Below are 12,605 nucleotides of genomic sequence, written 5' to 3' on the forward strand. Positions count from 1 at the left end.
GACCAGAATATTACGTTCACTAAAACAACGACCTGCATAACAATAGCTGCGTGGCAGTTCCGGCAGCAGCATAATGCGGCTCGGCGATTGGTGTGAAACCAAAGTTCATACTCAAAATGATTCAGAACAATTCAACTGTAACCGAATGCTGGGAGTCACGACGGATCCGCGCCATTGCTTTGCACATGAGCCTTCACATGAACAGCTGTCAGGTATTAAGTGTATCCAACGAATGAAGCTCGCTCAAACGACCCTAAAACTCCAGCTGGGGTCCATGAACAGACTCATCATTTTCGTAGCAATGATAGGCAATTCATGTTGAGCAGTTTGTTCTAGCACGTGTGTTTCTCAACAAAGCAGAGGTCTCTCTTCGAACCCGCAGGCACGCGACAGAAAAGCCTTTAAGCAAGTCTTTAGCTCCCATAAATTCACAAAAACAGGCAGTGGACATCAAAGAGTTTCCTTCACACCAGCCATAACCTGCAAAAATTAATCACATTGGTCACTATCAAAACCGCACATATACCAAAGCAAACCATATCCAAGCTAAACACTTGTTATTAAAATCAACCAATGGTCGTGGCCAATGCAATTTCGTGCAGAATCCCCAACTTGACAAACCTGCGGCGGAAAGAAATGAAGAAGAATGAAGTTTGTAAGAAAAGGAAAAAAAACCAAGGTAGCTTCAAGAGATAATGCCGACTTACAAGTTTTGACAATCAAAGAGAATGCTCAGACGGAGTTGGCTAAAGATTCTTCAACAACAGCAGTAACCATGAAAGATTCACTGCAACTGAAAGCTCAACCTTATCTGGTTGTTCCCATGCTTCAATGCAGGACTCTGTCGAGTCTCCAATTGAAGATATAAATCTGATATGTGAGAAACTAAGAACCTCAGTTGGCTTTAATGATGAACGTGTATAAAATGGCAACCAAGAGAGGGCAAAATTGTTGTTGTCACTGATGTTTCCATTACAGTGCGAAAAATGACGGTGGTAATAATACTTGCGAAGATCCTGACTATCAACAAAGCCTATGGAGCATGGTTTCATCTATTATAGACAGACCAAACATAGAGGAAATGTTGGATTATCTTCACAAGTTATGCCTGTCAAATATTTCTCACCTCAAAGAAATCGGGGACATCCTCCGCCGCTTCCACAGTTCATGAATTTGAATGTCAATCCCGTGGATAAGAGAACTGCTTTGACTTACATTGATAGCAATGGAAATTGGCACCGTGCAAGCAAAGGTGCTCTAGAGCAGATCATGAACCTGTGTAACCTTAAGGAAGATGCAAAGCGGAACATCCATGCTATTATTGACAAGTTTGCAGAGAAAGGTCCTCGTTCTCTTGCTGTTGCTAGACAGGAGGTTCCTGAGAAAACTAAAGAAAGCGCTGGTGGTCCTTGGCAGTTTGTTGGTTTGTTGTCACTGTTTGACCCCACCTAGGCATGACAGTGTTGAAACTATTCGGAGAGCTCTTCAGCTTGGTGTCAATGTTGAGATGATTACTGGTGATCAACTAGCCATAGCAAAGGAGACTGGGGGAGACTTTGGATGAGAACTAATATGTACCCATCTGCTACCTTTCTTGGACAAGACAAAGATGCGAGTATTGCAAGGGTTATGGCAAGGAACTGGACAAGCAAGTAAGGGATATGCTCTTTCGCCGAATATTTGTTCCGCGCATACACTACCACAACATAAATCCCCGTTACGACAACGCCAATTCCACAAGCACATTCCAGCCTACAAGTTCAGACCAATACCCCGAAATTTCACTGTAGTAAAAAAGGGGTACAGGTAAAATTAGTCAAGGCAGTAAAATCAAAGAAAATACCCAAAATAGAGTTAAGACAAAACGATTGGAGAAAGCGTGGTTCAGATTACCTTTTTCAAGTCCAATCATCAAAGAAGGCACTCCAATTCTGAGCACCAAAAAAGCGCTTCTGGAATTTTCCCCTTTTGAACTCCACCAAACCAAACCTGAAAACCCTAATTCATGAGGGATAAAATAGTGAGTGAGAACAACGAAATGAGGGAGGAAAAAGAGAATTTGAAAACCAAAAACCCTAAAATTCGGAGGCGGCCGCGATTTCAAGGGAACAAAAGCTAATTCCAAAATCAAAGCCGAATCGGGATAAAGGAGGCGAGGGAAGAAGATTCGAGATTTACCTGAGTCATTATCATCGCCGAAAGTAAGTTTTCGTTTGGGGATTTTCCTTTTTATCTTTGATCGTAGCTCGCCTTTGGGGTGTGAGATCGTGATGGTAACGATTGAGAGAGACGTGATGGTAACGATTGAGTGAGATTGTTTTAGTTGAGAGAGCGGTTAAGGGAGCGATTAAGGAAACGATTGAGAGAGACGGGTTCATGAGAGGTGCGTGGCACAGAATGAGAGTGATCGAGAGCTTTGAGAGAGAAAGAGATCAGTTCAGCGTGAATGCTAGCTCATTCATCCTTTTTTCTATTATTTACCTTAGGAGTGTTTAAAATCTTTTTTTGGAAATTTAAATAACCCTTTAGTATTCCAAGTGGATATTAATTTTTGTTGTTTAATATTTTCACTTTTTACTATTCCCAATCCGTTAACTCTAAAACCCAACAGCCAAGCGGCTGGGTTTGATTTTTATTCATTTTCCTGGTAGTCCAACAGATTTTTTTTATCTTAGTTTTATTCTAATGTCTAATCTATCTTGGGTTATATATCTAAAATAGCATTAAGATAATAACTAATGATAAATGGCCTAGTGGAGAGAGAGGGTAGTTTCATAATCTTAAGTGGAGAGGGTTCAATACTCATATGTAGCATTTTTTTTTTTAGCTTTTTTTTTGTTTTAGCATTTTATTTTCTTTTAGCATTTTATTTTATGTTTATGTTTTTATTATACTCATGGTTGATCTGCTTTCTTTTAATTTCATCATTCATTCAAAACCATTTTAAAACTATAAAAATCATATTTTTCTCGATTCAATATCGAGCCCATTTTCACACCCTTGTAAGTCGATTGCTTTATAAGCATCGCCATCAACCTCACATAGCTTACTCTTGGGCTTTCTTACAATGAGCCGGTTCTCTTGCACTTACACTCATATTTCGCATCATTTGTTGTTTGGGCCTGATCTAATTACTTTATGATTTTGAATCCCCATTTGACAAAATGTACCCCACTTCCCCAATGTGTATATAATTTTGTATTATTTTATTTCCCTATTTGTTTTAGATACTAACCCAAGAATAAAATCCACCATTTCTAAAAAATACAAAAAGTGTGACTCGATCCAACGTCGAGTATTTTCTCAATAAACAAATCAACTCATTTCTCCCTCCTATTCCATTCCAGTTCTTCCATCAAACGCTTGGTTTAACGTCAAGCCATTTTTCCTGATAAAAACTCAAAAATATTAATCCCTATCTAAACCCTTTTCAATAAGATGGAAATGGAACGTGGTGTATACCACGCACTCCTAAGACTAGGATTCGAGATGTATATCTCGCCAATCCTAGCTCTCGCCATCATCCAAATTTATCCACTTTGCTCTATCGAACACTCATTCAAATCTTTCTCAAACATCCATCAATACTTGATCTAGGGTCAAGTCATTTTCACAACAAAAACTCAAAATACTTAATTCCTATTTAACACTTTTTCAATAAAGGTGGAAATGGAACATGGTGTATACCATGCACTCCTGAGGTTAAGATTCGAGACGTATGCCTCGCCAATCTTAACTCTCGCCATCATTTAAAATTGTCAATGCGGTTTCTTCAAACCCTTTCTCAATCAAATTCCAAAATACTTAATTCCTATCTTAACTTTTTTCAATAAGGATGGAAATGGAACATGGTGTATACCATGCACTCCTGAGGCTAGGATTCGAGATGTATATCTCGCTCATCCAAGTTCTCGCCATCACTCAAAATACCTCCAACCAATCAAACTTTTTTCTCGCCGCCGTGCGATTAATCAAAAACCTTTTTCATAAATGAAAGATATATTGTCTTAAGTGATATAAAACAATGTTTCGGCCACGATTGTTGAGTAGAGATAAATGACGCTTTTCCGAATGTAGATTTATAAATCCGTTCGATGTGTGGTATGCGTCAACTCCTCATCTGTTTTGGGTAAAACAATGTTTTCGTCGATTAATACAGTATAGCTTTCGCTAAAATCGACCAACAAACAAACATTTTTCTACCCAGAACTACGTAAGCCTTGATTTCTCTTTTGAGATACGTAGGAGCAGGATTTGTAAATCTTGTCAGGCCCATTAATAAAAAACTTAGGTTTAGTCCTTCGTCAAAAATCCAAAAACATTTCTTCTCTCTTATATTCATTCTTTCCCACCTAATAACTTGAAAAGCCTATCATTTCAAACTAACATTAACGCACACAACTGACCTAATGGTTCCCGTTGAGTACAACGGACGTGAGGGGTGCTAATACCTTCCCCTTGCGTAATCGACTCCCGAACCCTGATATTGGTTGCGATGACCATATCTTATCCTTTCTTTTGTCTTGGGTTTTATCGATATTTCCCCTTTCCTTTTTAGGAATAAATAAAGTTCGGTGGCGACTCTGTTCAGTCCATCATTGCGAGCGTGCGATCGCGCTTCGCTTTGTAGTCGTATCCCCATTATTTTCGAGGTGCGACACCATGTTTTGCCTAAACCTCCAAAATTTGATGACCCTGTGGAGTTGATTTTTTTGCAATGCTCCTTTGACTCCAACATCTCAGCCAATGTTATATTTTCTAGAAACTCATTTTGAGTTTCTTTAGAATTACCATCTGGTCTTGGTTGTGGACTTATGGAATTATTAATGAAGATCTTCTTTAGAGGTGGTCGAATATGTGAGGCAACATTGTTTGGAGTGGAAGTGTCAAAACGAGATTGGTCCAAATGAGGAAGTAATGTTCTTAGTTTTCCATTTTCAAATAAATCATCGGCAAATATTCGTATACCTTGGAAATTAGCGTCTGGAAAACTAAACTCTTGTTCGTCAATGTTTTCTTCATCATTGTTGTGAATTTTTTGTTTGGTGCTACAACATAAATCAATTTTATCTTGAAAGGGAGTGAAGCCTTCCAAATCTAAAGAAGTATCATTGTTAATTTTCTCGTTTGTGTTACAATATGGATCAAGATTATCTCGATTGGAAGAAAACTCATCAAAATCAATAAATGTGTCGTCGCTTATATCTTGTTTTATGCTACATTCTGGATCTACTTTATCTGGAATAGGATCTAACCCATGAAAATCAAGGAAAGGGTAAGGTGTGCATAGAATTGATAATGCTTGCACTCTTAACATCTCAATATTTATGTTTGTTTTCTGCATTTTTTTCAAATGCAAGTTTGAGATATGCGGTTAGGTGATTTGAATATTTCAAATGATTGTGAAATGATAAATATTTATATTAAAACAACAGGCCGGTGTCAGATACTGTTGGTTAAACAAAACTCAGTTAGATTGGATAGTTTAGGAGGTATTTACATATGGAATGTATGTTAGAGTGTTAAGATGTTGCTAGTTTCTTTTTTGTTATACGTTATATTTGTTGCAAGTATATTTTAAACCATACAATATATTACTTTTTTATTTACAAATAAGGTTATTATAGTGAGATTATAACTATTTTTCCTTTTTTAGAGAATTGTTTGCGTGTTATCATATTTAGTAAGTGTTCAACTGCTAACTAGTATGTGCAACATCATCCGTTTTTCTTATTAGTGAGTACTTACTTAATACATTTTTTATGTAAGGCCTTCTTGTATGATACCAAAACAAGGAAAATGAATTGATATTTGAAAAAACAATTTTATTCAATTGCTCCAAATAAATTAGATTTATATATCATAACAATGTCCACACGTAAAACATATAAGTACAAAATATTTCTCAAAAATAATCAATTAACTCTCTATCATAAAATTAAATATGTGCATATATTATTTCTATTATTTTTTAGAACTTTCCTATATTAACTAAATTTATAAGTTTCCTAAAATGAAATATCATACTTATTGAACCATTATTGATTATATAAAATTTCCTTTAAAGCGTATTAGTCAAAACTTATGCTAAGTTTCATAATGATAACATATCTATAGTTAAGGTTTACATGGAAATTTATTTACAATAATACAATTTCCGTCCAATAGAAATTTTCAATTAATTTGTCGATTGAACATTAAAAGACAACACAGTTTTAAGTATTTCCACCAGAATATTCTAATGCACGGGATGATGGAGAATAGGCAAAAATGAAGTCATTTGACGAAAAAGTGACAATATAAATGTTCATTTAAGTATAAAAGTTTATTATATATCCTTTTTTTATTCTTTATAACTTATTTTCCAATTTTAAATTTAATATGATTTTTAATTATAATACACTATTTAAAGCTTGATTGATAAACAACTATTTTTTTACCATACAAATATGATATGTTACTACCCTTGAAATATAAATGAGTTTTTGAAATTATTTCTCAGAAATAAGAGAGTACACGACATTGTGACGTAATGTACATGAGAAAAAAAGTTTCTTCGATAGGTAATAAACATTATTTTTTATAAAAAAACTTATTTGTTTAAGCCAATTCATTAATATAAATTTTTTTTTTTAAATTTGTTTTTAATAACATTTAGTAGTTTATAACTTACCATATTTATCTACTTTTTACACACTCGTCACAATGCTTTCTTAATTTACTTGATGACAAAAATAATGCGAAAGTAAAATGTACAATTATAAATGAGTAATATATTTATTGTTATTGAAAAAATAATATATAACCTTTTTCGGTCTGGAATAAAGACAGTAGTGTAAAATATATTTGAAACTCGTTCTAAGCATTGGTCCCGTGAGGTGGTGAAAAAATAGGATTCGTGATAAGGGTGTTTGGTCGAGGACTGGTGAAGGTTGCTCCATAAAATAATGTCAAATATGTCATTTCATATGAAAAAATAAAGTTAACAATTATTCTCTTACAATATACAAAGAAAGAATTAAAAATAGATGATTATATTTTAATGGGGGAGACAATAGAGTTTGATGAAATCAAAAGTTTTCTATTTTTAGTCATTATCAGTATTATTTCGATTGTAAGTGGATGTGACTAAAATATCTATGTACCACGTGTTTTTCCTTAATGAGACTCGCAGAAAAATGTGTATTACATCATAAAAGAAAAGATCATTCACTCCTCATTATCATAAGGGGAAATGCATACTCTATATTCTCCTTATGAAATCAATCGAACCCAACGCTAGTTGGGTAATTATTATGTACATGAAACTGATCTACATTGTCAAAATTTGAGGAAGTTTCAACTTGAAAAATGTTGGTAATTCAATCTTAAAAGGGGTGCAGGTTCCTGCTTAATCCATTCATGTTCGTAAAGAACCCAAATAATTGGTGTTTATATGGCAAAAATGATCTTTGCTTTTTGCTTCCCTTCCTCTTTTTATTTTTCAAATAAAGCTTCTCGTATGTCGATAATGCCTTATTGGGTTGTTCTTCCTTCCTTTTTTTAATGACGATGCTTTCTACTTTTGTCTTGAAATGATTTTTTGGCATCGAAGAATTCAATATCACTAAAGAATCCCTATTGTCACTATTACATCTGAGATCCATGTTTTGCCTAAACCTCCATAAATTTGATGACCCTGTGGAGTTGCATTTTTTGCAATGCTCCTTTGACTCCAACATCTCAACCGATGTTATATTTTCTAGAAACTCATTTTGAGTTTCTTTAGAATTACCATCTGGTCTTGATTGTTGACTTATGGAATTATTAATAAAGATCTTCTTTAGAGGTGGTCGAATATGTGAGGCAACATTGTTTGGAGTGGAAGTGTCAAAACGAGATTGGTCAAAATGAGGAAGTAATGTTCTTAGTTTTCCATTTTCAATTAAATCATCGGCAAATATTCGTATACCTTGGAAATTAGCGTCCGGAAAACTAAACACTTGTTCGTCAATGTTTTCTTCATCATTGTTGTGAATTTTTTGTTTGGTGCTACAACATAAATCAATTTTACCTTCAAAGGGAGTGAAGCCTTCCAAATCTAAAGAAGTATCATTGTTAATTTTCTGGTTTGTGTTACAATATGGATCAAGATTATCTCGATTGGAAGAAAACTCATCAAAATCAATAAATTTGTCACCGCTTATATCTTGTTTTATGCTACATTCTGGATCTACTTTATCTGGAATAGGATCTAACCCATGAAAATCAAGGAAAGGGTAAGGTGTGCATAGAATTGATAATGCTTTCACTCTTAACATCTCAACATTTATGTTTGTTTTCTGCATTTTTTTCAAAAGCAAGTTTGAGATATGCGGTTAGGTGATTTGAATATTGCAAATGATTGTGAAATGATAAATATTTATATTAAAACAACAGGCCGGTGTCAGATATTGTTGGTTAAACAAAACTCAGTTAGCTTGGATAGTTTAGGAGATACTTACATATGGAATGTATGTTACAGTGTTAAGATGTTGCTAGTTTCTTTTTTGTTATACATTATATTTGTTGCAAGTATATTTTAAACCATACAATATATTACTTTTTTATTTATAAATAAGGTTATTATAGTGAAATTATAACTATTTTACCTTTTTTAAATAATTGTTTGCGTGTTATCATATTTAGTAAGTGTTCAACTCCTAACTAGTATGTGCAACATCATCCGTTTTTCTTATTAGTGAGTACTTACTGAATACATTTTTTATGTAAGGTCTTCTTGTATGATACCAAAGCAAGGAAAATGAATTGATATTTGAAAAAACAATTTTATTCAATTGCTCCAAATAAATTAGATTTATATATCATAACAACGTTCACACGTAAAACATATAAGTACAAAATATTTCTCAAAAATAATCAATTAACTCTCTATCATAAAATTAAATATATGCATATATTATTTCTATTATTTTTTAGAACTTTCCTATATTAACTAAATTTATAAGTTTCCTAAAATGAAATACCATACTTATTGAACCATTATTGATTCTATAAAATTTCCTTTAAAGTGTATTAGTCAAAACTTATGCTAAGTTTCATAATGATAACATATCTATAGTTAAGGTTTACATGGAAGTTTATTTACAGTTATACACATTCCATCCAATAGAAATTTTCAATTAATTTGTCGATTGAACATTAAAAGACAACACAGTTTTTAGTATTTCCACCAGAATATTCTAATGCACGGGATGATGGAGAATAGGCAAAAATGAAGTCATTTGACGAAAAAGTGACAATATAAATGTTTATTTAAGTTTAAAAGTTTATTATATATCCTTTTTTTATTCTTTATAACTTATTTTTAAATTTTAAATTTAATATGATTTTTAATTATAATACACTATTTAAAGCTTGATTGATAAACAACTATCTTTTTACCATACAAATATGATATGTTACTACCCTTAAAATATAAATGAGTTGTTGAAATTATTTCTCAGAAATAAGAGAGTACACGACATTGTGACGTAATGTACATGAGAAAAAAAGTTTCTTCGATAGGTAATAAACATTATTTTTTATAAAAAAACTTATTTGTTTAAGCCAATTCATTAATATAAATTTGTTTTTTTAAATTTGTTTTTATTAACATTTAGTAGTTTATAACTTACCACATTTATCTACTTTTAGACACTCGTCACAATGCTTTCTTAATTTACTTGATGACAAAAATAATGCAAAAGGAAAATGTACAATTATAAATGAGTAATATATTTATTGTTGTTGAAAAAATAATATATAACCTTTTTCGGTCGGGTATAAAGACAGTAGTGTAAAATATATTTGAAACTCGTTCTAAGCATTGGTCCCGTGAGGTGGTGAAAACATAGGATTCGTGATAAGGGTGTTTGGTCGAGGACTTGTGAAGGTTGCTCCATAAAATAATATCAAATATGTCATTTCATGTGAAAAAATAAAGTTAACAATTCTTCTCTTATAATATACAAAGAAAGAATTAAAAATAGATGATTATATTGTAATGGGGGAGACAATAGAGTTTGATGAAATCAAAAGTTTTCTATTTTTAGTCATTATCAGTATTATTTCGATTGTAAGTGGATGTGATTAAAATACCTATGTATTGCGTGTTTTTCCTTAATGAGACTCACAGCAAAATATGTATTACATCATAAAAGAAAAGATCATTCACTCCTCATTATCATAAGGGGAAATGCATACTCTATATTCTCATTATGAAATAAATCGAACCCAACGCTAGTTGGGTAATTATTATGTACATGAAACTGATCTACATTGTTAAAATTTGATGAAGTTTCAACTTGAAAAATGTTGGTAATTCAATCTTAAAAGGGGTGCAGGTTCCTACTTAATCCATTCATGTTCGTAAAGAACCCAAATAATTGGTGTTTATATGGAAAAAATGATCTTTGCTTATTGCTTCCCTTCCTCTTTTTATTTGTCAAATAAAGCTTCTCGTATGTCGATAATGCCTTTTTGGGTTGTTCTTCCTTCCTTTTTTTAATGACGATGCTTTCTACTTTTGTCTTGACATGATTTTTTGGCACCGAAGAATTCAATATCACTAAAGAATCCCTATTGTCACTATTACATCTGAGATCCATGTTTTGCCTAAACCTCCATAAATTTGATTACCCTGTGGAGTTGCTTTTTTTGCAATGCTCCTTTGACTCCAACATCTCAACCAATGTTATATTTTCTAGAAACTCATTTTGAGTTTCTTTACAATTACCATCTGGTCTTGATTGTGGATTTATGGAATTAATAATAAAGATCTTCTTTAGAGGTGGTCGAATATGTGAGGCAACATTGTTTGGAGTGGAAGTGTCAAAACGAGATTGGTCAAAATGAGGAAGTAATGTTCTTAGTTTTCCATTTTCAAATAAATCATTGGCAAATATTCGTATACCTTGGAAATTAGCGTCCGAAAACTAAACTTTTGTTCGTCAATGTTTTCTTCATCATTGTTGTGAATTTCTTGTTTGGTGCTACAACATAAATCAATTTTATCTTGAAAGGGAGTGAAGCCTTCCAAATCTAAAGAAGTATCATTGTTAATTTTCTCGTTTGTGTTACAATATAGATCAAGATTATCTTGATTGGAAGAAAACTCATCAAAATCAATAAATGTGTCGCCGCTTATATCTTGTTTTTTGCTACATTTTGGATCTACTTTATCTGGAATAGGATCTAACCCATGAAAATCAAGGAAAGGGTAAGGTGTGCATAGAATTGATAATGCTTGCACTCTTAACATCTCAATATTTATGTTTGTTTTCTGCATTTTTTTCAAAAGCAAGTTTGAGATATGCGATTAGGTGATTTGAATATTGCAAATGATTATGAAATGATAAATATTTATATCAAAACAAAAGGCCGGTGTCAGATACTGTTGGTTAAACAAAACTCAGTTAGCTTGGATAGTTTAGGAGGTATTTACATATGGAATGTATGTTAAGGTGTTTAGATGTTACTAGTTTCTTTTTTGTTATACGTTATATTTGTTGCAAGTATATTTTAAACCATACAATATATTACTTTTTTATTTACAAATAAGGTTATTATAGTGAGATTACAACTATTTTTCCTTTTTTAGAGAATTGTTTGCGTGTTATCATATTTAGTAAGTGTTCAACTGCTAACTAGTATGTGCAACATCTTCCGTTTTTCTTATTAGTGAGTACTTAGTTAATACATTTTTTATGTAAGGTCTTCTTGTATGATACCAAAACAAGGAAAATGAATTGATATTTGAAAAAACAATTTTATTCAATTGCTCCAAATAAATTAGATTTATATATCATAACAATGTCCACACGTAAAACATATAAGTACAAAATATTTCTCAAAAATAATCAATTAACTCTCTATCATAAAGTTAAATATGTGCATATAGTATTTCTATTATTTTCTAAGAACTTTCATATATTAACTAAATTTATAAGTTTCCTAAAATGAAATATCATACTTATTGAACCATTATTGATTCTATAAAATTTCCTTTAAAGTGTATTAGTCAAAACTTATGCTAAGTTTCATAATGATAACATATCTATAGCTAAGGTTTACATGGAAGTTTATTTACAGTACTACAATTTCCATCCAATAGAAATTTTCAATTAATTTGTCGATTGAACATTAAAAGACAACACATTTTTTAGTCTTTCGACCAGAATATTCTAATGCACGTGATGATGGAGAATAGGCAAAAATGAAGTCATTTGACGAAAAAGTGACAATATAAATGTTCATTTAAGTATAAAAGTTTATTATATATCCTTTTTTTATTCTTTATAACTTATTTTGGTATTTTTAATTTAATATGAATTTTAGTAATAATACACTATTTAAAGCTTGATTGATAAACAACTATCTTTTTACCATACAAATATGATATATTACTACCCTTAAAATATAAATGAGTTGTTGAAATTATTTCTCAGAAATAAGAGAGTACACGACATTGTGACGTAATGTACCTGAGAAAAAAAGTTTCTTCGATAGGTAATAAACATTATTTTTTATAAAAAACTTTTTTGTTTAAGCCAATTCATTAATATAAATTTATTTTTTTAAATTTG

The 12,605-nt window shown here is 31.9% G+C and overlaps 1 pseudogene; it reads left to right on the forward strand.

Moving 5' to 3' along the window:
• The first annotated feature begins 1,035 nt into the window (after positions 1-1,035).
• On the forward strand, positions 1,036-1,656 carry LOC127137096 (plasma membrane ATPase-like; annotated as a pseudogene).
• Positions 1,657-12,605: the final 10,949 nt, after the last annotated feature.

The sequence above is a fragment of the Lathyrus oleraceus genome, chromosome 4, assembly GCF_024323335.1.
Source record: "Lathyrus oleraceus cultivar Zhongwan6 chromosome 4, CAAS_Psat_ZW6_1.0, whole genome shotgun sequence".
Lineage (NCBI taxonomy): Eukaryota > Viridiplantae > Streptophyta > Magnoliopsida > Fabales > Fabaceae > Lathyrus > Lathyrus oleraceus.